Raw genomic sequence first — 27776 nt, forward strand, 5'->3', positions numbered from 1 at the left:
TATTTGACCCTTCCCTATTCTCTTGGAACAATTCACTATTTTATAGCATTATAACGTTAAAGAGAAGAGATGGCAACTAAATTATCAGTAAGAATTCCTCCATAGGGATTTATTGACCATAGAAATCTCATCCTTTTGCTAAAAAGAGAGGAATTATTAATAAAGTAGAACAGAAAATAGCCATTGGTGCTACTTCTAAGTAAGCTTGCTTTCTCCTTGTCCCTCCCACCAATTCTAATCATCACTTATCAAGGTCAACAAGTGTCACTGATAATTTTCAAAGACTTTCTTTCTGTTAAGTGGCATTCCGTTCTGTAACTTAAGATATTTAATAATCTTCAAATTGCTTTTGAAGGCAATTACACTAAATATGGCTAATACAGAAGGAACTAAGTAATACTGACATTGGGAACCAAATGAAATCCTACAGTGAACACCAATGTTACTTAAGGTTATTTGGGGGAGCATAATTTCATACATAGTGTACTAAATATGCTGTGTATCAGCTGCCACTATAGTTCTGCAACCCAATATTTAGGTGAACCAACTAACAGTAAAGCATGGTGTGAGGGCTGGAGAAGATCATGGAATGAATCGTTTTTATACTTTTTTGAAAACATATTTGAATTTTTGTCATTTCCCCCAAATAAGATGAGGCCACCAAGGCAGTTAAGAGACTATAGATTCAAAGAGAAAGAAGCATTTGCAAACAAATTGTGAAGGCGCACAAGTTCTCTAAGCGAGTCAGAAGGGAATGGGAGTGAGATCCTGAGTTAGGCCAGCTAGATCAATGATTTCTTTTAAAGATAAATACACCATAAATAAAAAGCAGAGAAAGCCCAAAGCCTCAAAAGATAGAAGTGTTAAGAGGTTAGATGAGCTGGAATGACAAGTTGTGAATCGCCTCCCCGAAATGACAAAAACAAAAACAAAAACAAAATCTCCAACATTCTGCCAGATTTTTCCTCCGCCACCACCCAACGTCCACTACCGGGAAAGGACGTGCACGTCTCTTTGCTCAAAGAGCTGCCACCCCAGAAGTGGCTCTGGCCTCTTTGTTACTACTTTTAAGAAATAAATTCCTTGCCTGGAGAAACTAGATGTGGAGGTAGTTCAGCCTCCCACCTCTGTTTTCCCTCGCGGGAATCTGGTTCTCGCTCCTCCTCGTCTCACCCGTGCGGGCGGCCGAGCACTTCCAGGACCTCTACATTCAACTCACTGGGTGGGACAGTCACCTGCGGGGCGGGGTGCTGTCACCGCTTTCTCATTCCTCCTTCCTTCTCTTTCCCAGCAGCCAGGCCTAACTTCCTGTGACAGGAAAACCCTCCGTAGCCACCAGAAGCCTTCTGGAGTGTTCGGCCGCTCTTCCCAAAATGCGCCTCAAGCGCTCGAGTCTCTGGACTCGGAGAAACTCTTGCCGCCTAGTTCTTTATTGGCCTTCCCTCTACTCGGACCTCAGCACCATATCACACTCTCCCGAAAGTAAGGGTTTCCAGGTCTTCAAAAGCCTTTGATTTCCATATCGCCGCTACCGGGGCGAGAAAATCACTTCCGGGTTTATGCGCCTCGCAGCGTCGCGGTTGGCGACGGAAAAGCTTCCGGGTCGACGGGTTAGCTGCTGCCGTTCCTGCTGCTTCCCGCTGGGGCTGCGGGCTGTCTGGTGCTGGTGGTGCCGGCGGCTCGAGGACGGGGGTGGCAGCGGCCGACACGCTAGCGGCTGAGCCGGAGGCGGGGGTGGGGAGGAGGGCGGCCCAGGCTGCGTGCGCGCGTGCAAGGCTGGAGCATGAGCCGGACTTGACCGCGAGGCGGAGGCAAAAGCCACCGCCCCCTCTTCCCCTCTCTTGAGTGAGGCGGCGAGGCGGCCAGAGAGGGATGGGGGGCGCCCGCCCAGTCTGAGCCTCGTCGCGGGTGCCTCCGTCTCACGCAGCGTTCCTCGCGGGCCTCTAGTGCGCACCCTCGGCCCCAGCAGCCTCTGCCCGGCGCACTCCGGCCGGCGAGGAGGGGGCACCCGCCTGGGTGGGTGGGGCGGGAGGGTACCTGAGGTCACCTGCTCGGCGCGAGAGGCTGAGGCGGCCACGGCTTTGGCAGAACTGCAGAGCTTCGGGGTCCACCTGACCCTTATCCTCAGCCCGGGAAGTAACCGTAAGTCTCAGCTTCACCATACGAATGTGTTTGAGATTATCTCAATCCTTTTTGGGCTCTGAGTTCGGCGCTGCCTAGTCCACGCCCTCCCGGGTCTCTTACAAATGTGTCTCCTTCCTCTTGTGGAGGATTGTACCTCCGCCTGTCCCCATCCTTGAATAGGCAACAGCCTCTGTTGGTCCCATGGGGCTTTTCTCCCAGTGAATTTGCAAGTCTCCGTGGCACGTCCCATCCTCGTCCAGATGCAGTTCCTTGTCCCTCTGTCCTCAAAGATCTGTGTTCTCCCCCTTTTTCTATCTGTATCCCAGACCTCGCAGCCTCCCCCGCCCATCCTTTCAGACGTGGAAAGCCACGGGTTGGGCAAATCTCGTGAGCTAGAGGGTCTTGAGTGGATGGGTGAAAGTGCTCTGTAGGGTTGTGATGGGTGGGGACAGGTGCAGATAGCTCTATTGGACCTTTATTTTTGCAGCGTCTGCCACCAAAACAAAAGGATGGGTCTCTCCTGGACCTTCATTCCTCACCGTAACTGTGTATAGGCTCTTTTCTGTGCATTACTGTTTGAGTCGCAGGAGATTGGAACTACAGCTGTAATTAAGCATCTCCTAAGGAGGTTTTAAGAATTAGTCTCAAAAGCTCTATTCACACGGAATTTGCATATTAAACAATCTTGTATTGGAATGAAGACCCTTTCCAGAAGAGCTTTGCTAGTAGATCTAAGAAATGAACGTAAAAACAAAAGTCTGATGTTTCAAATATGTTTTTTCATGTCTTTAAGTAATTTTTAGTGTTTTGGATTTACATTTAGTTCTGAATTTATGAAGTATGTGTTTGTGTTTGTTGAAATAAATTTTGTATTGGAAAGTTTTGCATTGTCAGTGATTAAAAAAAGTGATTTTTAAAGATCATGTCAGATTGTATTGGTAAGATATTATTTTAAGTCCTTAATTCCAGAGAGACCCATTTTTACTGATTTGGATCAGCCACCTACAGATATTACACATTTTGGCCCCTATGACCTTACTGCTTCTTAGTGTAAAAAATAAACGAAATGTTTATTTCCAGATTTCCGGCTAAGCATTTTTTCTCTTCAAAATTTAGTTTGCTTTCTAAACTGCCACTGCAGAACTTTCCAGAAATTAGATGAAAAAATAATTGTAATATTGTCAGTGGCCTTCATGCTTTTGACACTTTACAGGGCACTGCAGGAAGCAAATAATAATTTAAGAATAATTTTTCTCTGCATATTGCAGGTTCCTTGTTACTATTCTGTAAACTGTTCTGTGATGTAAACTGGTAGTTTTGTCATTTTTTTTTCCTGAAGACATAGTCATTTTGTTAGGAAAGGTAGATGTGTTTAATGATGATTTTTATTGTTGTTTTCAAAACCTTCTTCCAGCAATTGATTTTGGATTATTATTTGATTTGTAACTTCACGTTGTTCACAGATTTTAGTTTGAAGTAGGCTCAGGAGATGTAGCTCCAGCTGTCTGTCTAGAAGTGTACTTTACTGGCTTGTTTCAGAATCAAGCACTGAGTGTATTATTAAAGACGTGATTTGCTTTGCATAAAATTGATCAGTTTCCAAATAAAAGTGAGGTGATGGGCCATAACTTAGAAAAGCCTTTTTTAAAAAAAAAAGTCTATTGATTCCTATTATCTTTGGAAATAGAGTGGGGAAGATGGACTGTATTTTCGTATTATACTTTTCTCTTTGCCAGCTGCACTGAGAATTTAGAGTTTTCAGTATGAAAATGTTGCAAAACCATGCAGATTGTGCCATCAGGATGAGCTCTAACAGGTGGCTGCTGAGACAAGGGAGAAAAGTTCGTTAGCTACTCTTTTGTATTCCGGTAGCACTGCTCACTTTTGACAATTGATTTTCAAGATGAATTTGTGAAAGTGAAATATGTATATTTACAATGTACTTGTAAGTAAAAGTTCCGAGGTAATTTTTCTGTATAAATAGATGGAAAAACTTGAATTAAGCTTATCTGATTCTCCTTGAATGGAATTTAGAAAATATTTCTCAGTGCCGTGGGTGCTTTTTCACTCTTTGAGGATGGATACAACAGTTATTTAGATGAAATTTAAAAATACTTTTCTTTTTTTATTTATTTTTATTAAAAAAATTTTTTTTAATGTTTACTATTTTTGTGAGGGAGACAGAGACAGAGACAGAGAGCAAGCAGGGAAGGGGCAGAGAGAGAGGGAGACACAGAATTGGAAGCAGGCTCCAGGCTCTGAGCTCACGGCATAGAGCCCAATGCGGGGCTCGAACTCACAGACAGTGAGTTCATGACCTGAGCTGTAGTCGGCTGCCCAACCGACTAAGCAAACTAGGCACCCCTAAAAATATTTTTCTATAATATTAGACTTCATATGTGACACATTTGCCAAAACAGACTTGAGAGTGACTCTGTTATTATTTAAAAGGCCAGTCAGAGGAGTTTCTATGCATGGTTCTAAAAATGTTTCTGTATTTTCTTTACTTTCTCAAAGTGACTTGCTTAGGGAATAGTAATTCTTGGACTGTAAGCTTATTTTTCAGACAATCTCATGCTACCTCTTTTTTTCTTTTACAGATAACTTCCTTTCATATTCACTTCATGTCAGTAAACCTTTATTGAATGCCTACTATGTGTGCCAGGCACTGTTAGATTCTGGGACTACAAGTTTAAGTAAGAATTCCTTTCCTTATCGAATTTGTCAGTCTAGATTCTATCCATCTGCCTTTATAGACATCTCTAATAGGTTTTGAAGTCACTTCACCATATTTCAGGGTTGTTTCACATCATTTCTATGAGAATAAACACATTTAATGCCATTTACTGAGTGCTTGACTCACACTAGCCACCATGCTAAATGCTTTATATACATAATTTCATTCAATTCGTATAATAGTCATAAGAAGTGTTTTACCTCCATTTAAAAACCATACAGATTCTGATTTATAGTAATACTGAATGTTGTTTTACTCGTAATATGCTAGATTCCTCTATCAGGAAAAGAAGTTGTAATATAGATATAGCAATTTTTAATTCTCTAATGCTTTGAATAGAAAAATTCTCATTTCTTAAGGTATTAATATCTTTTATTTTCTAAAGCAGATGAGTTATGTACTATAAATATAATTTTCAGTAGTTATTGAAACCTTCGAAAAGATAATTTGGAAGTCCATTATGGTTAATCGTATTATAGATCTTCAGGTACATAACTTCTTTTTTCTTCTAGTTTAGCAATGGGATCAACAGCTTATAAAATGTACCAAAAAAATTCTCCAGGAAAGATAGGATGTTGAGCTATATGAAATCTATTCAGCTTTTTAAGTTTTGAGTTTAACTTTGACAACTGTCTGATGTCTTGAAGGTTTGAATACATTTCAGTGAAAATGTATTCCTTCAGGTTTAAAAATCTTTAAATATATATGGTTTATCCTAATGATTTAATATAGTTCTATCTAATCATTTTCCAAAGTCTCACTTTTTTTTTAATGTTTATTTATTTATTTTGAGAAATGAGAAATGGGCCAGAGAGAGAGGGAGAAAGAGAATACCAAGCAAGTTCTGCATGGTCAGTGCAGAGCCCAACACGGGACACGGGGCTCAGTCTCTTGAATTGTGAGACCGTGTGACTTGAGCTGAAATCAAGAATCTGATGCTTAACCTACTGAGCCACCAAGACTCTCCTAACATTAAAAAAAAGGGGTTTTTTTTTAATGTTTTTATTTTTCTGAGAGAAAGAAAGAGAGCGTGCACACAAGCAGGGAGGGGCAGAGAAAGAGAGAGATGTAGAGGATCTGAAGCAGCTTCTGTGCTGGCAGCACAGAGCCTGATGCAGGGCTCAAACTCATCAACCATGAGATCATGACCTGAGCTGAAGTCAGATGCTTAATCAGCTGAGCCACCCACACGTCCCACCCTCACATTTTTTTTTAAAGATGATCTTCCACTGTCCATTGTTTTCTCCAAAAACCTCACTTCTATTCTAAACATTTTATTCTGTTTTTGTTTGTATGTTTGGTTTGTTTTGTTTTTACCATAAACTCCCAGCAGTTTGCCATTCTTTAAGTTAAGGCCTTTGCTACTGGTTACACATTCTTCTGTTTTTAGGACTATAGAGCAGATAATCCTCCTTCAAGTTCCTAAGAAAGATAATCCTTGCTGTTTTCCTGTTCTCAGACATATTTTCACTTGACATAGACAGTTTTTCCCTTTCTGTGTAGCAGAATTCTTGTTACTCAGGTCACTGTTTTCTGATTAGAACAATGTTGAGAATTCCTGTTCCGGTATATAATAGTGACTAAATTATAAATGCATTAGGTGTTAGGACCATAAAGATGAGTAAGTCAAGATTCCTTTCTTCATTGAACTGTAAAATGCCTGTTGAAAATCTACGAAGAGAGGAAACTTCATTTAAAAACTCAATGATGCTCTTTTCCAAATAAGCCTAAAAAACATTGTCCTCCTTCTTAACCTATCCCCTCAGAGTATTATAAAGGAAAGTATGTAAATAAACATATTAGGCCAGGGTTTTTATTCTGTTTTCTGGCCTCTGGCAGAAAAAAGTGATTTACAGAAAAGGTAACTTTCTCTGACTTGCAGAAAGATGCCAGAAGATAGCAAAGAACTCCTATATTCCCTTCCCTCACATTTCACCATTGTTAATATTTTACTGCATTTCTTTTATTGCCAGTCCTCTGTTTCCATACATAATGCTACATACGTGTGTATATATGTGTGTAAAAATATATATATATATATTTATCCTGTATTAGCCTTTTTCTAAACATTTTGGAGCAAGCAGCAGATATACTGTCCCAGCACCTGTAAACACTATAGTGTCTATTTTTCAAAAACAAGTTACTCTGTTATATAACCAACATATAACCCTCTAAATCAGAAAATAAGCATTGGTACAACACTACCATCTAGTGCAAAGAACCAATTTATATTTCATTGACAATCCGAGCAATATCTCATTCTTTTCTGGTTCAGGATTCTGTTCAGGAATACATTTTACATTTAGTTGTCATGTTTCTTCAGACTTCTTCAGCCTCATTTTTCCCTGTCTTTCCTGTCCTTGACAGTTTTAGGAAGCACAGGCCCTACATTCTGTATGACCCTCAGCCTAGGTTCGTGTAATATTTCCTCATGACTCCAATCAGTTCATGCATTCCTGGCCAGGAATACCACAGAAATAGGTCTGTCCCCTTCTTAGTGCATTGCATCCAGAGGCATATGATGTCAAACCTTGCCACTGTTGGTGATTAAAACCTTGATCATATTGAAATCCTTTTGCATTTGATCAGTATTTGTGGAGAGGTATTCCAAAATTATGCCAGCATCTTGTTTCTCATCAGACATCTGTACTACTAGCCTTAATGTGGGTATCAGTGAAGGCTCTCACCTTAATTAACCACTTACATGATGATTGCCAAATGATATTCCTCTATTTCTATTATTCCTTCTACTTGTATTAGTTGGTATTTTTTTGTAAGGTGGAACGTTCCTTTCTCCCCCATTTGTGTATTAAATCAGTAAGGACTCATGGATTTCAATTTTATTTAATTTGTTGTGATTTGTTACTATTATTACTTACTTTGCTGTTTAAATTGTTCCTGACTTAACCCATGGGAGCCCCTTCAAGCTGGCTTATTTGCCTATTTATCATTCTCCCATCTCATTCATTCTGCATTTCTGGCAGAACATGCTGTTCCTTGTTCATTCTGTACTTTGCCTGGTCTAGCCCTGGAATCAGCCATATCTCCAAGGAGCCCTGTTTGGTCTTTGTCATTGTTGTTTGTTTTTGTAAAAGATGGTATTTAAAAACAAAGATTTAGGGGCTTAGGGGCATGTGGGTGGCTCAGTCGGTTAAGTGTCCGACTTCAGCTCAGGTCTTGATCTCACAGTCTGTGAGTTCGAGCCCCGTTTCAGGCTCTGTGCTGACAGCTCAGAGCCTGGAGCCTGCTTTGAATTCTGTGTCTCCCTCTCTCTCTGCCCCTCCCCTGTTCATACTCTGTCTCTCTCTGTCTCAAAAATAAATAAAAACATTAAAGAAAATTAAAAAAGATTTAGGGGCTTAGTGTGCTCTTGCTTTCTGGGGTGTCATTACTTATAGGGACTAGGAAATGTGTGACTACGCAAGTATGGTTTGCATACATGCACACATATGTAATACATACATATATATCCATAATTTTTTCTGTATCTAGGTGTATATTTTATAAAACCATAAGTTCGTCCCTGTACTTCCAATTCCAGTCTAATACTCCAGGATTTTTTCTCACCTTCTTTCTTTCCATGTTTATAAATGCCTTCTCTTTTCTGGGGATGAGGCCAGCACAAAGCAGGTCCCCTGATAATAACAAGTTCTTGTGAAATATTTTCTCTGTTCTTTGAAAGTAATAATGCTCATTTTTTCTTCTTTGTCATAATAAATGTATGTACAGAATAAGGCACCAGAATCTTTTTCTTTAACCTACTAGGCAGCTATGGTTTTTTCCCCCCAAAATTATTTATAGACAGGGAAATAAACATGATTATATTATCAAATTGGAAACTAATGATTTTGAGAACATTGGACTTTATCATTATGTTCAATAAATCTTAATTAAAGGTGTTTTATGTGTCAGTAACTATGATAAACAGTGCATATAAAACTCAGTACAGTGTGACCCTTGTCCCCAAAAAGTTTACAGATAATTGGAGAAGCAGAATAAACATTTCTAGTATTAGTAGATACTAGATAGTAGATAGTAGATACATTTCTAGTACATATTCAGTATTAGATGGTAAGTTGGGTGTATTATCAAGTTAGGGAGGCAGGACATCTAACTATGTTAAGAGTTGAGGAACTGTGGCTTTTGAGACCTGAATGACTGGTAGACGTTAGCCTATTAAAGAGGAGCATGTTAGGGTCATGGGAAGAACATTCCAGGAGCTTCAGTAATTCAGAAGTGGGCCTGAGTTATAAGAGATAGGGTAGGATGAGATAAATTCTGGTTTGGGCAGAGACTTTCCCTTAATTTCTTAAAGGCTATGAGCCTTGGGAAAGTTTTAAAATGGAACTGGACAAAATCAGATGTGTCTTTTGATAAAGGTAAGCTAGTTGTAGTTGAGGGGGAGGGTGCTTTAGGGAGTGGAATCTGGAAGCAAGGGCACTTATTAGGAGTTTTATCTGATATATTAAAATCTATTCCATATTAGGGCTATCTGGCTGGCTCCGTCAGTAGAACATGTAACTCTCAGCGTCATGAGTTTGAGCCCCATGCTGGGCAGGGAGCTTACTATAAAAAATAATAATAAAATCTATTCCATATTAGTTAAATATCTGTTGAACACCTATGTGGATATGATGTGAGTGATACAGAGATATATAAAATGTACTTCCTGTTCTCAAGATGTTTATATTTTAAAATAACTAAAAACTTAAATATATCAACAATGTAAGGCAGAATGCTAATATTATGGCTTCTGTCCTTTAAAATGAGGGCAACTAAGGACTAGAAATAAAACGTGAACCCAGTAGATCTTCGTGGCTCCAAAGCTCATATTCTTTCCACGTGGAAGGCTGTGCTACCTTCCACAACACTTAATTCCCCTTAACTTATTTATCAGAATGTTGCTTGTAAGTTACCGCAGAACCCTTGTGAAATAAGATTAGAGTACAATTAAAATGGTTTTCAGCTTGGGGCACCTGGGTGGCCCAGTTGGTTAAGTGTCCATCTATTGATTTCAGCTCAGGTCATGATCTCATGGTTTGTGAGTTACAGCCCCGCCGTCAGGCTCCTCAATGGCAGTGCAGAGCCTGTTTAGGATTCTCTCTCTCCCTCTCTCTGCCCTTCCCCAGTTCATGCACTCTCTGTGTATCTCAAAATAAATAAATAAAACTTTAAACAAATTTTTTTTTAATTTTATTTAAATTTTATTTTTTTAAATCTACATCCAAATTAGCGTATAGTGCAACAATGATTTCAGGAGTAGATTCCTTAGTGCCCCTTACCCATTTAGCCCATCCCCCCTCCCACAACCCCTCCAGTAACCCTCTGTTTGTTCTCCATATTAAGAGTCTCTTATGTTTTGTCCCCCTTCTTGTTTTTATATTATTTTTGTTTCTCTTCCCTTATGTTCATCTGTTTCGTCTCTTAAACAAAATTTTTAAAATAAATTTAAAAAATGGTTTTCAACTTGGGGCACAGAGTATCAAAGGAGCTACACTCTAGTTTTCTCCAGGCAGTCTCTGTGTTGAATGGGGTATAACCAGGAAGGTAAGTGTTGGTCAGAAAAATTGCCACATTATCTGAATGAAATAGTTGCTGTAAACAGTCTTGAGATTCATTTCTGGGAAATTTAGTATTGAACTGATAGGACAGTGGAGGACAAGATTCTGGTGCGTGCAGCATGCCACCTCACTAGATAGCTGCAGAGTGTTCCTATTAATGTTAAGGGTCTTTTTCTCCAGTTAGTATATAGAGCACAAAATGAGAAAAAGACATCACTATTGCAAGGAAATAAAGCAGTGATGGGTTTCTTTGTTTCAAGTTTATTTATTTATTTTGAGAGAGAGAGCAATGTGCGCAAGTGGGGAGGGGCAAAGAGGGAAGGGGAGTAGAAAAATCCCAAGCAGGCCCTTGCTGTCGCTGTTAGCATGGAGCCCGGTTCAGGGCTGGAATTCACAAACCTTGAGATCATGACCTGAGCCAAAACCCAAGAGTTGGATGCTTAATCAGCTTAATCAGCCAGGTGCCCCATCAATGATGGTTTTTGATGATGTATTTATTTGTATTTCCAGAAAACAGTTGGAAAAGTAAAGATTATCTTGTATTTCTTTCAGTCTTTCTAATGCCTTTATTTAAATCTGTTAGAGGAACTATTTTGACTCAGTCCAGGTAGAGATGACTGGAGACGATAATTTTATCCTTTGGTGTCTGTCCACCTCTGTTAGGATGTACTTGCCATGTAATGTCTGTAGGCCCCAATTTTCTTACTTGTAAGTTGATACACTTGGATAAATACAGTTGATACTTGAATAACATGGATCTGAACACAGGCCCACTTATATGTGGATTTTTTGGGATAAATACAGTAAAGTTCTATAAATGTGTTTTTCTTATGATTTTCTTAATAGCATTCTCTTTTCTCTAGCTTACTGTATGGCAAGAATACAGTATATAATACACATAACGTATGAAATATGTGTTAATCAGGGTGCCTGGGTGGCTCAGTCTGTTAAGCATTGGACTTCAGCTCAGGTCATGATCTCACGGTTCATGAGTTCAAGCCTTGCTTTTGGGCTCTCTGCTGTCAGCGCAGAGCCTGTTTCAGATCCTGTGTCCCCCCCCCCCCCCCCCCCCCGTCTCTCTTTGCCCCTCCCCTGCTCTCTCTCAAAAAAAAATAAACATTTAAAAAATATATTATTTTTAAAAATATGTGTTAATCAACTTTATATTGAGGCTTTCAGTCAACAGAAGGTTATTAGTAGTTATGTTTTGGGGGAGTCAAAAGTTATATGTGGATTTTTGACTGTAGGGTCAGCACCCCAACTTCCATGTTGCTTAAGGGCCAACTGTAATCTTAGAGTATTTCTTGCTCTGAAATGTGACTTGACATGACATCTACAGAATTACTTTAAAAGTTAGTGTATGATATTCTGATTGAAAAAAATTACCTTTTCTATAGAGTAAGGAGGACTAGGAAGGAAAGATAGAAGTTGTACTGAGAACTTGGTATCCTAGGATGAAGAAAAACAAATTCAGAGGGAGGTGTTACTTCTGATTTTTTGACTATTCACAATCTTTGAATGTGGCTTAAATGCCAGATTCATGCAGTGAAAGTGCAAAGTAGTAAGATTCTTATGCTCAAGGATTATAGCCTAGCAGCCTTTTCAATTGATATTCATTGAGAGAATTGATCCCTAGTCTTCTGAGCTAGAAGTTCACAAAGTTTAAAATGCTTTGGAATCACTGGGAGGGCTTGTTAATGCACAGATCGCTGGCCCCACCCCCAAAGTTTCTGATTCAGTCAATTTGGGGTGGAACCTGAGAGTTTTCACTTCCAGTAATGTCTCAGGTGCTGCTGATGTTCCTGGCAACTATTGTATGAAATTAATTTATGCCTCTCTTAGGCCCTTAAAATAGTACTAGTTGTATAGAAGCAGTGGAAGAATTTTAAAAACTGTTCCTCAAATCATTTTTCTGTGTCCAGAGCTCTTTATTTTTTTAATGTTTATTTATTTTTGAGAAAGAAAGAGAGAGCAGGGAGGGGCAGGGAGAGAGGAAGACACAGACTCCCGAGCAGGCACAAAGCCCAACATGGGGCTCGAACTCAATGAACCATGAACATGACCTGAGTCAAAATCAGGAGTCGGACGCTTAACCAACAAAGCCACACAGGCGCCCTGTCTCCAAAGTTCTTTAGATGAGCAACTCTGATGGGAGAGATAAAATGAAGGAAATTTACTATAATTCCAAATCTTATCTTATAAGAGAAGGTAAACACATAGCTGTATGGACATAAGATTAATAGGTGCAGGAAGGATCGGAGTGGGAAAAAACAGGTTCCAAGTCCATTTACTTAGGAACTTCTCTTATCCACCTGCTATTTAGAATATGATTTTAAAGAGACCTCTCTTCATTTGGAATTTTGTGCCCTTAAACCTAGGTCACATCAACTACATGTCAAGGACCAGTTTTAAATAGAGTATGTACCATAATGTCAGTGTGCCAATGCATAACCTAAAAGTCATATAGCCTAAAGGTCTGAATGATTCCTTTCACTACCTTGCTTTTTCATATCCTTTACTCCTTGATGTTGTTTGATTTCTGGCTTCTATTTTTGAATCATTTTTAACATGTATATACTAAATAACTTATAAGTCATTAGTTTCTATTAGATTGGCAGGAGAAAAATCTCAGTATTTTAAAGTTGGGAAAATAAGTATAGAAAATGTCAGTGGGTTTATATTTAATATTAAATTACTTACACAAATAGTATACAATCTATACATTGTTAACTTCCAAACTGTATCTTTAGCCCAGACTTCTCTCCTGAGGTTCACGTTGGTATATCCTCTTGCCTACCTGACGTCTTGTAGGCCTCTCAAATGTAGTATGCTCAATTTTAAGCAGATTCCCCACCTTCCCACTCACATTTTCACCTCCTGCAATCATCCCTTCTCAGTAATAGTAATTCCAGCCTTCTAGGTGTTCAGGCCAAGAACTGTGGAGTCATTCTTATCTTCCTCTTCTCCCTCACTCCTACTTCCCATCTGTCAGCAAATTCCATCCTTACCTTCAGAGTACATCCAAAATCTGATCAAATATTCACACCACCTCCACTGCTACCTCCCAGGTCCAAGCTACCATCAACTTTTACTTGGATTACTGCAGCTACTTCCTAAGTAGTCTCCCTGCTTCTAGCATTGCTGCCTCTCCCCTTAGTCTTGTAGATAGCCAGCCGGGGTGATCCTGTTAAATCTAAGTCAAGTCTTTCATTCCTCTCCTAAAAATCCTCTAGTGGTTTTTCTTTTCTTTTTTATTTTTACCTAGCAATTTACGATGACCCTTTAAGACCCTCAAAAGTCTGTCTGCCCCATTACTTTTCTTGACTTCATATCCTACTCCTTTCTTCCTCAGTGTACATACACTACAATAATACTGGCCTCTTTTCTGTTCCTTGAATGTATTGAGCACGCTCCTTTCACTGCCTATTTCCTCTGCCTGGAATATTATAATTGGAATTAATAAAATATTACCTTTTTTACTCAAATGTTACATTCCCTAATCGTCCTTTGAATAATTACAGCATCCCAAAACCCCATCCCCTTCTTGGCTTTGTTGTTGTTGTTGTTGTTGTTGTTGTTGTTGTTGTTGTTAAAATAACATCTTACACGAATATGTTGTAAACTCCATGGGGACAGGGATTTTAGTTTATTTTGTTTTGTTGTATTTCCCTACTTGTCTGGCAAATGGTAGGTGCTCAGTAAATATATGTGGCATGAATTATGATTTTATCTGCCTGAGGAGTATGCCTTTCCTTTGAAAAATGCACCTGATAATCATGTGCTTCTAGCATAGACTACCAATCATTGACTTCCAATACTTATTATTCGGCTTGTCCCATTTCTAAAAATAACATATCTTATGCTTCTCTTGTTCAATTTGAAATTACTGTTTGTTTTTTATTGCAACATACAATTTGCATAAATTGTAGTTCCTAAATTCATGTATTATCTTGGGAAATAATTAAGTATTCTTTAATCCTTTGTAAAGTATATGAATTATTCATTGTTCTTGGATATGGTGTTTCTTAACAGTCATAGTGGTATTTTGGTATGCATCTTGCTTTTACATGACTATCATGATTTACAACTGTATACCATAGCTTCTTTCGTATTATTTAAGAAAGGTCAATACCTGTTCCCTTGTAAATCTGGATTGAGAGTACTTGGTCCTTTTTTGATTTTTGAGAGAGTTTTGTAGGTCTTAATGTTGTTTGTGTAGCCAGTGCTTAATAACTATTGGATCAGTTAGGTTCCACAGACATACTTCGTTCTCTTACTCATTTTCTCGTGGCTCAAAAAGACTTGAATTTTATGTACCTGCAATGGAGGTCATACATGTTAGATTTTTCATTTCAGGTATTGTGCCTTTTTATCAGGTCATGTTTTGAATCATGTCCTCTAACTTTTCAGTCTGAAAGGGTCATTGAAGCACTTATGTTCATTCAGTTTTCCATTTCTTCAGGATGCAGGAAAGCATGGCTCAAATCTCAATTCTTCATGTCTTTTTTAGGTGTTAAACTCTTTTAGGTGTTAAAGACTGTCATATTCTTATGTCCTTCATTATTTCATTAAGATATGTGGAATATAAAATGGATTAGAAAACATTAAGTCAAATACATAGGACTCAGTTTCTTATTTTCTGATGTTGGAGAGTTTCCAGTCTCAGACTGGGGCTGTGATTTGGACAGCAGGAACAAACATGAGGAAGCCCTTAGCCTTAATTATATTTCATTGCTATGGCAATAGAATGTGATAGAATCTTAATGCTAAGATTCACTATCAGTAGTAAAAATATATAAAGTATAAATGAATTCTTTCAGATGCAAACCAATACTTGAATGTTAACATGTAGTCGCTGGAGCTTTGCTAAAAACAGAGATATTGCTACTTGGCTTAAGACATTCTTTGGGGGGAAAAAAGCATAGGTTCAAAGATACACATAAGTTTACTTATTATAGTGGATACATTAGAACCTGCTTAATGTAAAGTTATAGAGAGGAGACTAATGATAAAACCTAAATATAAAAGAAAAAAATTGCAACTTCATTATACAGCACAATCCAGTTCTTCACTTAAAAGAAGGCTCTCTCACTGGGTGTTGTATGGAAACCAATTTGACAATAAATTTCATATATTAAAAAAAAAAAAGAAGGCTCTCTCTATATAAAAGACATGCCAATGTGTTAATAGTCATTATTATAGGGTTTGAGGATTATAGTGATCTTTTTATTTTATTCTTTATATTTTTCTATATACATTCCAATTTTATACTCTGTATAACCTTATTAAGTGTTCTTATTTTATTTTATTTTTAAACATGACTTTTAGAGAGCATGTGAGCAGCAGGGGAGGGAGAAAGAGAGAGAATCTCAAGCAGGCTACGTGTTCAACATGAAGCGCTGCGTGGAGCTCGATACCATGACCCTGGGATCATGACCTGAGCCGAATTCAAGAATCAAATGCTTAAACACTGAGCTACCCAGGCACCCTTTTTATTAAGTATTTTTAAAAGAAGGAAAAAGGTTTTTGGAACTAGATACAGCTATGTGATTCTAGGCAAGTTACTAATAACAGTGACGATGACTACATTATATTGATTACCTACTATTTGGCAAATATTGAATGTATTTTATATATTTTGTTACCCTATTTTATAATTGCCCAGCAACAGAGGCTTAATTATTTACTTTTACATATTAGGAAAAAGTCTCAAAACTTTTAAGTGGCTTGTACGCTAGTAAATGTTACAGCCAGGATTAATACTGCAGTTTGCAGAATTTTCTGTATATACCATAAGGCCATTCCAAAATAATTTAACTCCCGAAGTTTATGTTTCTTTACTGTAAAATGTCGGTGGTGGAATTGTTGTGCATATTAAATGGCACAAGGAACATAAAGCATAGGACAAGTTTTTTTCCCATGAGATTTTTTTTTTTTAGATTTATTTTTAATGTTTTTTATTTATTTTTGAGAAAGAATGTACAAGCAGGTGGGGGCAGAGAGGGAGTGACAGAATCAGAAGCAGGCCTCTACACTTGCAGCAGCAAGCTCATTGTGGGCCTTGAACTCATGAACCGTGAGATCATGACCTGAGCCAAAGTCAGTGCTCAACCAACTGAGCCTTCCAGGCGCCCCTTCATGAGATCTTGTTATAGTTACAGCCTTCTGGCTTTTTTTTTTTTTTTTTCAGTCTAATTCTGCGCATATATATATATATATATATATATATATGTATGTATTTTTAATGTTTATTCTTGAGACAGAGAGCATGAACAGGGGAGGGGCAGAGAGAGGGAGACACAGAATCCGAAACAGGCTCCACACAGAGGCTGGGCTCGAACTCACGAACTGTGAGATCGTGACCTGAGCCGAAGTCGGACACCCAACCAACTGAGCCACCCAGGAGCCCCAGATTCTGCACATGTATTATTCAAACTGTTGTTGAATATTTCCATTGACAACATTATCTGAAATTTACTATAATAGTAAACCTGTAAATTGCATTTCTTTAAAGAACAAAATCAGTTGATTGGCATTTCGCTTTTTGTAGTTTTTGTGTTTATATAGTGCATTTTTGCAGTCATTTTTGGAAGTTTCATTTTCATGAGAATCAATGATACTTTGTTAAAAGGAGCAAAGCTTATGTTTCTCAGCTTCCTTAAAAGATGTTTTAAGAAACTTAGTATTTTGTTAAATTTGCAAGGGCTTTTATTCCTCCCCTAAGCTCTGAACTAGTTGAGAGGTCAAAACAGTAAGCATATCCAGTTTTTTTTTTCCTCTCCAGATATGCTAAAATCCCTGAGGTAGATAAGGGTCAAGAATATTACACCATTTGGGCTCCTTGCAAATGGAGGAAATCATTAGGAATGGGGGAAAGTGTTACTGTCAACATCTTTTTCAAGTTTCGTACTTTTGTTTAGAAGTTAGTGTAAAAGGCTGCTGAAACACCTAAGTATGGTGAATTGAGTCCAGCTGATGATATCTATTATAGGCAATATAATGTGTAGGTAGGTAGGTAGGTAGGTAGGTAGGTAAATATACATTGCTTACTTTGATGTTCAGAGTACACTGTTGCTTATGGGTACATGAAACACCACCTTCCAGAAAGTCCAGGACAACTATGATATCAATTATTACATTTGGGCTGTATATTTTTCTATTCAAGTGTCTTAATTTTGGATTTGGAAAATATGGACACTCTTCTCTATGGGAAATGGAAAGAAATAGGAAACTATATTTAACTATAAGTTTACATTTTGACTGGTTAAAAAACATTCCATTAGACAGTGATCATGTAGACTTTTTGGTATACTTGAACTATTAGTTTTCTATTACATGATTAACCACCATTTATTTTTCTGTTCTCCTACTGATAAATAACAAGATTATTCCAGTTTTAAAAAACCAACTTCAAAGTGATTGTTCTTTTTCTTTTTTTAATGTGTATTTATTTTTGGCGGGGGGGGGGGGGATAGAGGATCCAAAGTGGGCTGTGCACTGACAGAAGCGGGCCCAGTGTGGGGCTCAAACCCATGAACTGGAAACCATGACCTGAGCCAAAGTCGGACACTCAACCGACTGAGCCACCTAGGTGCCCCTCAAAGTAGTTTTTCTGAGAGAGAGGAAGGGAAAGAATTGTGGCAGAAGGAAAATCTAATTATATGTTATATCTTTGAAAAATAAAGAGATTTGAAACAATTACAGAGGAAAAGACAGTGACATTCTGGACATGAAGTAAATTAACATTAACAATGTCTTAAGATATCTTTGTTTACCCTGCACTTATGAAGATGCCCCTCCATATTTTCTTTTGAAAGCATTATTATGGGATGCCTGGGTGGCTCAGTCAGTTGAGCGTCCTACTCTTGATTTTAGCTCAGGTCATGATCCCAGGGTAATGGGATCGAGTCCTGCGTTGGGCTCTGCGCTGGGCATGGAGCCTGCTTAAGATTCTCTCTCTCTCCCTCTCTCCCTCTCTCCCTCCCTCTCTCCCTCCCTCTCCCCCTCCCTCTCCCCCTCCCTCTCCCCCTCCCTCTCCCTCTCCCTCCCTCTCCCTCTCCCTCTCCCTCTCCCTCTCCCTCTCCCTCCCCCTCTCCCTCCCCCTCCCTCCCTGTCTCTCTCTCTCTCTCTCTCTCTTCCTCTCTCTCTTTCTCTCTTCCTCCCTCCCTTCCTCTCTCCCTTCCCCCCTCCCCCCCGCCCCTTTTTCCCCTGAGCATGCTTGTGCGCATGCTCTCTCTCTCTCTAAGAAAAGAGAAGAAAGAAAAAGCATTATTGGTTTTACCTTCCCCAGTTTAGATCTGCAATTCATATGGAATTTTACTTTTGTGTGGAGCTGTAGGTAGGGTTCAAGATTCTTTTTTTTCCATGTGGATACAGATGACCAAGCGTTTGTTGAGAAGAACATTCTTTAAAGAAGGAGATTTTTTAATGATGGAAAATCATAGAACATGTTTGCTTGTTGAAAGGTGATCTAGGCCTAGATCATTTTCTATATTCTAGGGAACTGATGGCATAAGAATGGGATAAGGTAAATGAAAGGACATAGTTTCTGAAGAGGAAAGAAACATTTTTGCGAAGGAAGGGATCCATAGCATATTTGTCTTTGCTTTGAAAGGGATGACTTTCATTCTAAGAAGAGAAAAATGAATGCAAATGCAGGTTGGTTTATAAGCTTGGCTATGAGAAGACAATGGAATTCTCTGTGTGGTCTGCTCTGTTCATGAAATAAGGGTGGGTCTTGAGAAGGTAGGTATAGGAGGGAAGGGCTGTGGAGGATTGAGGAGAAATGATAAAGTGTGAATGCCCAGTTCATTCATGTTCTTTCTTTCTCATACCTTCAGATTCTCTGAGAGAGAATTTGATTGGTTAAGTTAGTCACTATCCAGTATAGAGCCCCTTTTTTGGGGTAAAACCCTGGAATTAAACCTTGTAATAGGTGACTAACTTGCCTAAAAGGTTCATTTTGGATCAGATGTCCATCCTTAGTCTAAGTAGCTATGGGCCAGTGGTAATGCAGGGAACACATGATATAAAACATGGCAACTTACACATGTCTGTCTTTTGTTTAAAAGGAAACACTTCTTTCTTGGTTCCTCCAGCAAAAGTTGTAGAATTAAGTCAGTGGTCCAGTTTGGATGACATGAACCAATCGCTGTGGTTAGGTGAATAGAAAACCGATTAGCCAAATTTGTGCCTTAACCCCTACCCCCTGGTGGAGCCAGCCCCATCAAAACCATTTCTTGACTGTGATGGAAGGGGGTTTCTCCAGAAAAATTGGATTGCTTTTACCAGAAAAGGAAGGAGCAGCTGTTAAGGAGATAAAAATATATTGGAATATAATGGAGAAAAGCATTCCTTGACCCTTTATCTTCAAAGGAGTATGATAGTCTCTTTTATAAAATCAGTGAATTAAAAACTGAAGCAATTATGTTTTAAAAGGTTTTAATCTTATTTTACAATTTGTCTTTACTGTTAGTGTCTTTTGACTTAAAAACAAAACAAAACCAAAAAACAGTGGACTATAGGTATTTCCTTTCAGCTTGCATTTCTTCTTTCTCTACCAGTTTACAGTAAGGTATTTGGGAGAGGGTATTACTCCAAAGTATAAATTATTCATCACAAGAAGATAACTTTTGCAGACCTGGCAATGGACCACACAGTGTTTGCCAGACTTTTCTTAAAATGTTTGACTTTAAACACAAAGAACATTGGAAATGGTTGTCTTTCATCTTAAAATTGAAATACAATACCATTGCCTGTAAGATAGCTTCACTTTCTTCTGAAATCTCTTTCAGAATAGCATGTTTTTCAGATTGAATCAGTAGGATAGCATTGAAGGACAGGAAAATAATAAAATGTCCCCAGATTCTAAACTAGTTTTCTTAGGTTGAGGGCTATAGCTGTTTAGCAATAGAAGAGTTTGGCTTTCATCAGGTAAATCTGTGATCCTGGAATGATTTTTCATATAAAAAAGGGAAGTAGAACCAGATAGAAAAACAAATGTTTTTGTATTGTGATTTACTCCTTAAGTAAGAGAAAGGAAGTAGAGCTAACCACATAGAAAAGTTCTTTTGTTATTTTGTGCTTTGCTCGACACATAGTGATTGCTCAGTAACAGCATCTGAATTTGTGAAGAATGGCTGAATATGTGATTTTTTTTTTTGAAAATTCTTTTCCTATCAAGATTTTATTTGGTGGGATCCTGTAGTCCTAGTATGGACAAGAATATTTCTAACTTTACATAAACCTAAGGCAACTAGATTCATCGGTACTTCCAAGGAGTTAGCCAGCATCGCCCAAGATATGTTGGTTAATCAGCATCGTATTCTCTTCCTTTCCCACAACTGAAAGCATTCCATTATCTTTCTTGCCTAACTACAATTTCCACTCTTAACTGTGAATAGTGAGCTCAAAAGACATTTGAGGAACATGTGTACCATGATAGAGGCTGAAACAAACAAAAAGAGAGAAGTCCATATGACTTTTCCATAATTTGAAGAACAGAAGAAATCTTTTACATTTAATTTTAAATTTTATAGTAATACTGACTTTTTTGGGTGTACAGTTCTAACGTTATATAGATTGGTGTGACCACCATCATAATCAGGATGCAGAACAGTTCTGTCACCCCCAAAAAACTCCTTTGTCCTGTCCCTTTATAGTCTTTCACCCATAGCCCCTGTCTGTTACTGATCTGTTGCCCATAACTATAGTTTGGTCTTTTCGAGAGTGTTGTATAAATGGAATCATACTGTACGTAATCCTTTTAGCCTGGCTTCTTAAACTCAGCAGAATGCCTTTGAGAGTCATCCACTTTGGCATTTTGTTTGTTGGATAGGTGATTTGTTAATATTTTTTCCCATTCTCCAGTTTGTCTTTTCAGTCTCTTAACAGCTGTCTTTGCATATCAAAGGTTTTTAATTTTAATAAAGTCTTAATTTATCTTTTTATTTTCTTTTTAGGTTAAGCTTTTGGTATCATGTTAAGAACTCTACTTAATACAGGGTGCCTGGGTGGCTCGGTTGAGTGTCCAACTTCAGCTCAGGTCATGATCTCACAGTTTGAGCCCCACATCAGGCTTTGCGCTGAAAGCGTGGAGCCTGCTTCAAATTCTCTGTCTCCCTCTCTTTCTGCCCCACTCCTACTCATATGCATGCTCTCTTTCAAAAATGAGTAAACATTTAAAAATTGTTTAAATAAGAACTGTACATAATCTCAGGTCATGAAGACTTTCTCCTATGTTTTCTTAAAGTTTTATAGTTTTACATTTAGATCTATGAGCTGTTTTTAGATAATTTTGTGTAAGCTGTTCTTACTCTTTAGGTTATGGTTCTGGTTTTTTGTTTGTTTGTTTGTTTGTTTGTTTGTTTGTTTTTGCATGTGGATATCTAGTTGTTTGAACAACATTATTTAAATAAAAACCTCTTTTCTCTATCGAACTGCTTTTGCACCCTTGTCAAAAATGATTTGACCGTATTTGTATGGGTGTATCTCTGGACTCTTGTTTTCTGTTTCACGAATCTTTAGTTTAGTTTGTTTGTTTTTAATGTTTATTTATTTTTGAGAGAGCGAGCCTGCATGTGCATGCACAAGTGGAGGAGGGGCAGAGAGAAAGAGAGGGAGACAGAATCTGAAGCAGGCTCCAGGTGCTGAGCTGTCATCGCAGAGCCCCATGCGAGGCTCAAACTCAGGAATGGTGAGACGCTTGAACTCAGGATCAGGTGAGACCTGAGCCAAAGTTAGACACTCAACAAATTGAGCCACTCAAGAGCCCTGTGTTTTTGTTTTTTTGTTTGTTTGGTTTGGTTTGTTTTTTTATGTTTATTTATTTTGAGAGAGAGTGAGAGTATGATGTACATGTGAGCAGGGGGAGGGGCAGAGAGGAGAGAGGGAATCCCAAGCAGGCTCTGTTCTGTCAGCACAGAGCACAACATAGAAAGAAAAGCAATCCCTAGATGTAGGTACACTTTTGGAGTTTTTTTGTTTGTTTTTTTAAACATGTATTCATTTTTGAGAGAGCAGAAGAGGGAGGGAGGCACAGAAGCTGAAGCAGGTTCCAGGCTCTGAGCTGTCAGCACAGAGCCTGATGTGGGGCTCGAACCCACAAACTGTGAGATCATGACCTGAGCTGAAGTCGGACAGTCAACTGACTGAGCCACCCAGGTGCCCCTGGAGGTTTTTTTTTTTTAATGTTTGTTTATTTTGAGAGAGAGAAAGCAAATGCACGCACGCATGTGGGGGAGGAGCAAAGAGAGAGGGAGAAAGAGAGAGAATCCCAAGCAGGTTCCACCCTGCCAGCACAGAGCCTGATGTGGGGCTCAATCTCACAGTTTGTGAGATCATGACCTGAGCCAGAATTGAGAGTCAGACACTTAACCCATTGAGCCATCCAGGCGCCCCTGTTCCATGAGTCTTTGTATATATATCTCTGCCAGTAGCACACTGTCTTAATTATTTTAGTGTTAGGGTAAGTTTTGAATTAGTATTTTTTCCTACAGCTTTATTCTTCTTTTAAGAACTGTTTTTAATCTAGTTCCTTTGCCCTTCCATATAAATTTTAGGATTAGCTTGTTTATATCTATAAAAAGTCCTACTGTGATTTTGATTGTAATTTCATTAACTCTGTAGGTCAGTTTATGGAGAATTGATATCTCTAACTCTGTCAAGTCTACAAAACTTTTTAAAAAGATTACTATCTTCATAGAGATTAGATATTATTACCTCAATGACCCCAAAATAGAATACTATAGGAAAAGGAACAACCAAATGACAAGAAAGAACTATGGAGTTTAAAACATGATACAGCTGGAAGTTAATTCCATAGGATAGCTGGAAAATAAAGTTAAGGAAATCTCCCTGAAAGTAGAACAAAAAGGCAGAGGTAAAGAAGAAGAGAAAGATTAAAAAATTAGACAATATAGCTAGGAAATCCATTATCCAAATAATAGTTGTTCCAGAAAGGGAGAATACAAATGGAGAGGCAGAGATGATCAAAGAATTTGTCCTAGAACTGAATTAAGGAGATAGAGCTCTGTTTTGGAAAAGTGAATTTAAAAAAGAACCACACAACTTTATAGAAACAGAAAATAGAACGGTGGAAACTGGGAAGAGTTATCATTTAATGGGAACAGACTTTCAGTTTGAAGTGAAAAACTTCTGGAGATTCGTGTTGGTGTTGGTTACACACCAATGTGAATGTACTTAATGCCACTGAACAGTATACCTACAAATAGTTAAAATGGTAAATTTTATGTTAAGGTAAAAAAGAACAAGAGAGGAAATAATAGCGGAAGAAATGCTTCAAAAAAGTTTTGAAAGCCTGACAGCAGTTGCACAAAAGACAACTGATTTATTTAGCAAAACTAAACTGATGAATCAGAGGTCAAATCAACAATTGTGAAAGAAAAAAAGGCAGGAATTGGAGGCACAGGTCTCTCTAAATGAAGAAGGGACATGGCTAAAAACAGAGATTTAAAAATCTTGATGAGGAGTAAAAGATCAGCCAGATCCTCTATCCATTCTGTGCAGCTGAGCTATTGCTCCATTTCTGTGCTGGAAGAAGACAGGAGATAATACCATCTGCACAAAGTTTGACAGAAGCACAAGGACAGACAGCAGAGAGTGATGCACCATTCTGGAAATGACTTTAGGTGGAAATATACATACTATGTAGTGAGACCTACCCCAGCTGCTTCTTTCCTCCATTTAGCCTGAGGGAATAGGTGTAAACATTCTGCAGCTGGTCTGCCCAGCCAGTTTCATGCTACAGTGCAACCTGCTTGTTGCCAAGCTTTGTTATTATAAATAATGACAAAATAAGCATTAGTGTACAGGTCTCTTTGTGTATCTGTCAGGGGTTTTCTGATCTGTTCTATATTTAGTCTTTCAATCTATGAACAAGGTTTATCTCTCCATATTTTTAGGTCTTTAATCCCAACAATACTTGTTTAAGCACAGAAGTCTTTCACTTCTTGTGTTAAATTTATTTTTAAATATATTTTTGATGCTAAATAGAAATTGAATTTAAAATTCTTATTTTCCAATTGCATGCTGCTACATTTGGCTTTGTTTATTTTTTTTTTTCAAATTTAATATTGGTGATTTTTATTGTGTGAAGTAAATTCCTAAGATTGTATCAAGGGAAAAATGTGACTATCATATTTACCAAATAACTACCTCAATTTGGTACATTTCTCTTCTTTTTCTCCCTCTACCCATGGCATTTATTTATTTATTTATTTATGAATAAATTTGACACGTTAACATTATATATGTTTAAGAGTTTAAGATGTACAACATGTTATTTTGATACATGTATATGCTGTAATGTGATTGCCAATATGGCGATATTTATCACCTTACATGATTACAATATAATCATTATTGTCTATATTCATTATACTGTGCCTTAGATCTCTGTGTCTTATTTATTCCTCATTACAGGTTTATACCCTTAAACACCATTACTCTTATCTCTCACCCTCGTAACCACTGTTTTACTCTCTGGTTTTTTGTTTTTGTTTTTTAAGATAGTGCACGAGCAGGGAAGAGGGGCAGAGGGAGAGAGAGAATCTTTTTTAAAATTATTTTTTTTAGTGTTTATTTGTTTTTGAGACAGAGAGCATGAGCTGGGAGGAAGAGAGAGAGAGGGAGACACAGAATCTGAAGCAGGCTCCTGGCTCTGAGCTGTTAGCACAGAGCCCGACGCGGGGCTCGAACTCCCAGACTGTGAGATCATGACCTGAGCTGAAGTCGGTCGCTCAACCGACTGAGCCACCCAGGTGCCCCACGCGAGAGAGAATCTTAAGTAGGCTTCATGCTCAGCATGAGTCGTTTCCATATCTTGACTATTGTGAATAATGCTGTGGTAAAAATGGAAGTACATATACCTAGTAAAAATCCTGTTTTCATTTCCTTTAAATGCATACTCACAAGTAGAATTGCTGGATTGTATAGTTCCATGGATCTATTTTTAATTTTTTGAATAACCTCCATGTTGTTTTCCATACTGGCTGGACTAATTTACATTCCCACTAGCTGTGTATAAGGGTTCCCTTTTCACCACATCCTTGCCAGCACCAGTTGTCTTTTGTCTTCTTGGTTGATGGTAGCCATTCTTAACAGGTGTGAGATGATATCTCATTGTGGTTTTGATTTGTATCTCCCTGATGATTAGTGATATTTGAGCATCTTTCAAGTGTCTGTTGGCCATTTTGATGTCCTCTTTGGAGAAGTGTCTATTTAGTTCCTCTGCCCATATTTTTAATTGGATTGTTTAGCTTTTTGTTATTGAGTTGACTGAGTTCTTTGTGTATTCTAGATATTAACCGCTTATCCAATCTATAGGTTGCAAAAATGTTCTCCCATTCTGTAGGTTGTCTTTTCGTTTTGGTAATTGCATCTGTTTTTGTGCAGAAACTTTGAGTTTGACATAGTTCTATTGGCTAATTTCTCCTTTGGTTGTTTCTGCCTTCAGCATTATAACAAAAAATTATTGCCAAGACCAATACCAGTGAGCTTTTTTCCTACATTTTTTTCTAGGAGTTTTATGGTCTCAGGTCTTATGTTTTAAGTCATTGATCCATTTCAAATTAATTTTTCTGAATGGTGTGAGATAGGGGTCCAATTTCATTATTCTGCATGTTTCTCCAGTTTTCCCTGCACTATTTGTTGAAGAGCCTGTCCTTTCTCCATTCCCATTGAGTATTCCTTGATTCCTTGTTAAATATTAATTAACCATATATGTCAGGGTTTAATTCTGGGCTCTTTATTTTGTTCTTTTGGTCAGTGTGTCTATTTTTGTGCCGGTACCATACTGTAGTTATTACTGTGGCTTTGTAGTGTAGTTTGAAATCTGGAAGTCCTTGATATCTGTGCTTCTAAGATGTTCAGCGTTTAGGGGGAGCCTTGGTGGCTTGGTCATTTAAGCCACTGATTCTTGGTTTCAGCTCAGGTCATGATCTCATGGTTCGTGAGTTCAAGTCCCATGTCGGTCTCTGCAGCTGGCAGCATGTAGCCTGCTTGGGGTTCTCTCTCTCTTCCTCTGTGTCCCTCTCCTGCTCATGCTGTCTGTGTCTCTCTCAAAATAAATAAATAAACTTAAAAAAGATGTTCAGAGTTTAGGCTGAACCTCTAAATGGTTAAATTTAATTAATCATAAAGGTCTATCTTAGAAAGCCAGGTGGCTTCTCTTTAAGTTTTTGTATTTAAGTTTCTTTTTTTATCTAGCCAAAGGCATCAATTAAGACACAGCACAAATCTGACTGATAAGTTGAAAGTGACCTAAATGCCTTTTAGGGCTGAAGCAGTGTCCTCAAGAGTCAGCATACACACAAAGAAGTATAGTTCTAAAGGCCATATGTAATACCCCTGGAAACAAACAATTCACAATTGTTAGGAAACCCCCAGCAGGACATATATTAGGCAGTACAGGTAACAGGGCCCCTCATGTGACCACCTACTGTGCGGTGTTCTACCCTAAGGTTCCCCATCCAGTCCCAAATAATTCAGTCCATTATTTGGCCTCAGGACTGCCTGAAGGCAGAAAGTTCCAAACAGATTTGCTTGACCATGATTTGCTTGATAAGTATGGACCACATCTAGAGATGTTCTGCATGGAAAGTACAAGAAGTAGGACACACTTTGTTGTCTTGTAGTCAGGACTGTCAGGTGTGATCATAGCTCAGCAGTCAGTATGAACTTGGAATGCTCATAGCCTCTTGGAAAGGCAGCCTCCTTCAGGAAGAAAAGAACACCTCCAAGAATAGTTCTTTGTTTCTGGGAGAAACAAAGATCATTATTAATACTCTTTCACATGCCTCCCCAATTGCCAGATTTTTTATTTGGTCTATGTTGTTACAAAATCATTGTGTCTCATTTAACAATCTTAACTTTACATTTTTTCAATCATTCCCTGTTCTTACCCAGACCTTTTATCCACAAGGATTGACTACAAGAAGGACAAAAGCATTTTCATAGAAAAGCATTTTTATGTAATTTGACCAGAAAGACATTATGTTAAGGAATTGGTCAGGATTAAATACTGATAATTCAAAATTTTTCAAAATCAGTTAACATAACTTCTCTCTTTTGTCCTGGTTAATTATCTAGTGAGCAGCCTAGAAAAGATCAATTCCTTTTTAGGGACAGCTGTGTTAAATAATCAGAGTGCCTCACTGAGGCATATCTACGAGGAGAAAGGTGATGGAATTAGAGTAAGGCTATTAGTCCATTGTTGTAAATTGTAACTAATCTGGAAACCTGAACACAAGTCAACAGGAGTGGGCCATCCCCGGGAGGAAGTCCAGAATCCATTCTGCCAGTACTGAGTGGTGGGGTCACACTCCTTATGATGT

At 38.3% G+C, this 27776-nt stretch overlaps 2 protein-coding genes across 6 annotated transcripts in view; one reads left to right on the plus strand and one right to left on the minus strand.

Moving 5' to 3' along the window:
* Nucleotides 1–1556, minus strand: part of KRIT1 (KRIT1 ankyrin repeat containing) — a 41000-nt gene extending 39444 nt beyond the window's left edge. The window contains exon 1 of one of the 3 annotated variants that reach the window (XM_007076717.3): nucleotides 1236–1556. The gene's annotated coding sequence lies outside the window, so the exon portion shown is untranslated. Of the gene's footprint in view, nucleotides 1–1087 lie in introns of all 3 variants that reach the window. The other 2 variants (XM_007076716.3, XM_007076715.3) reach the window with 2 other exon arrangements.
* A 284-nt stretch (nucleotides 1557–1840) lies between these two features.
* The window catches only part of ANKIB1 (ankyrin repeat and IBR domain containing 1), a 142095-nt gene continuing 116159 nt past the window's right edge, over nucleotides 1841–27776 (plus strand). For 2 of the 3 annotated variants that reach the window (XM_007076713.3, XM_007076714.3), the window contains exon 1: nucleotides 1841–2142. The gene's annotated coding sequence lies outside the window, so the exon portion shown is untranslated. Of the gene's footprint in view, nucleotides 2143–4724; nucleotides 4821–27776 lie in introns of all 3 variants that reach the window. The other variant, XM_042966256.1, reaches the window with a different exon arrangement.

This window comes from Panthera tigris, chromosome A2 (genome assembly GCF_018350195.1).
Source record: "Panthera tigris isolate Pti1 chromosome A2, P.tigris_Pti1_mat1.1, whole genome shotgun sequence".
Classification (NCBI taxonomy): Eukaryota; Metazoa; Chordata; class Mammalia; order Carnivora; family Felidae; genus Panthera; species Panthera tigris.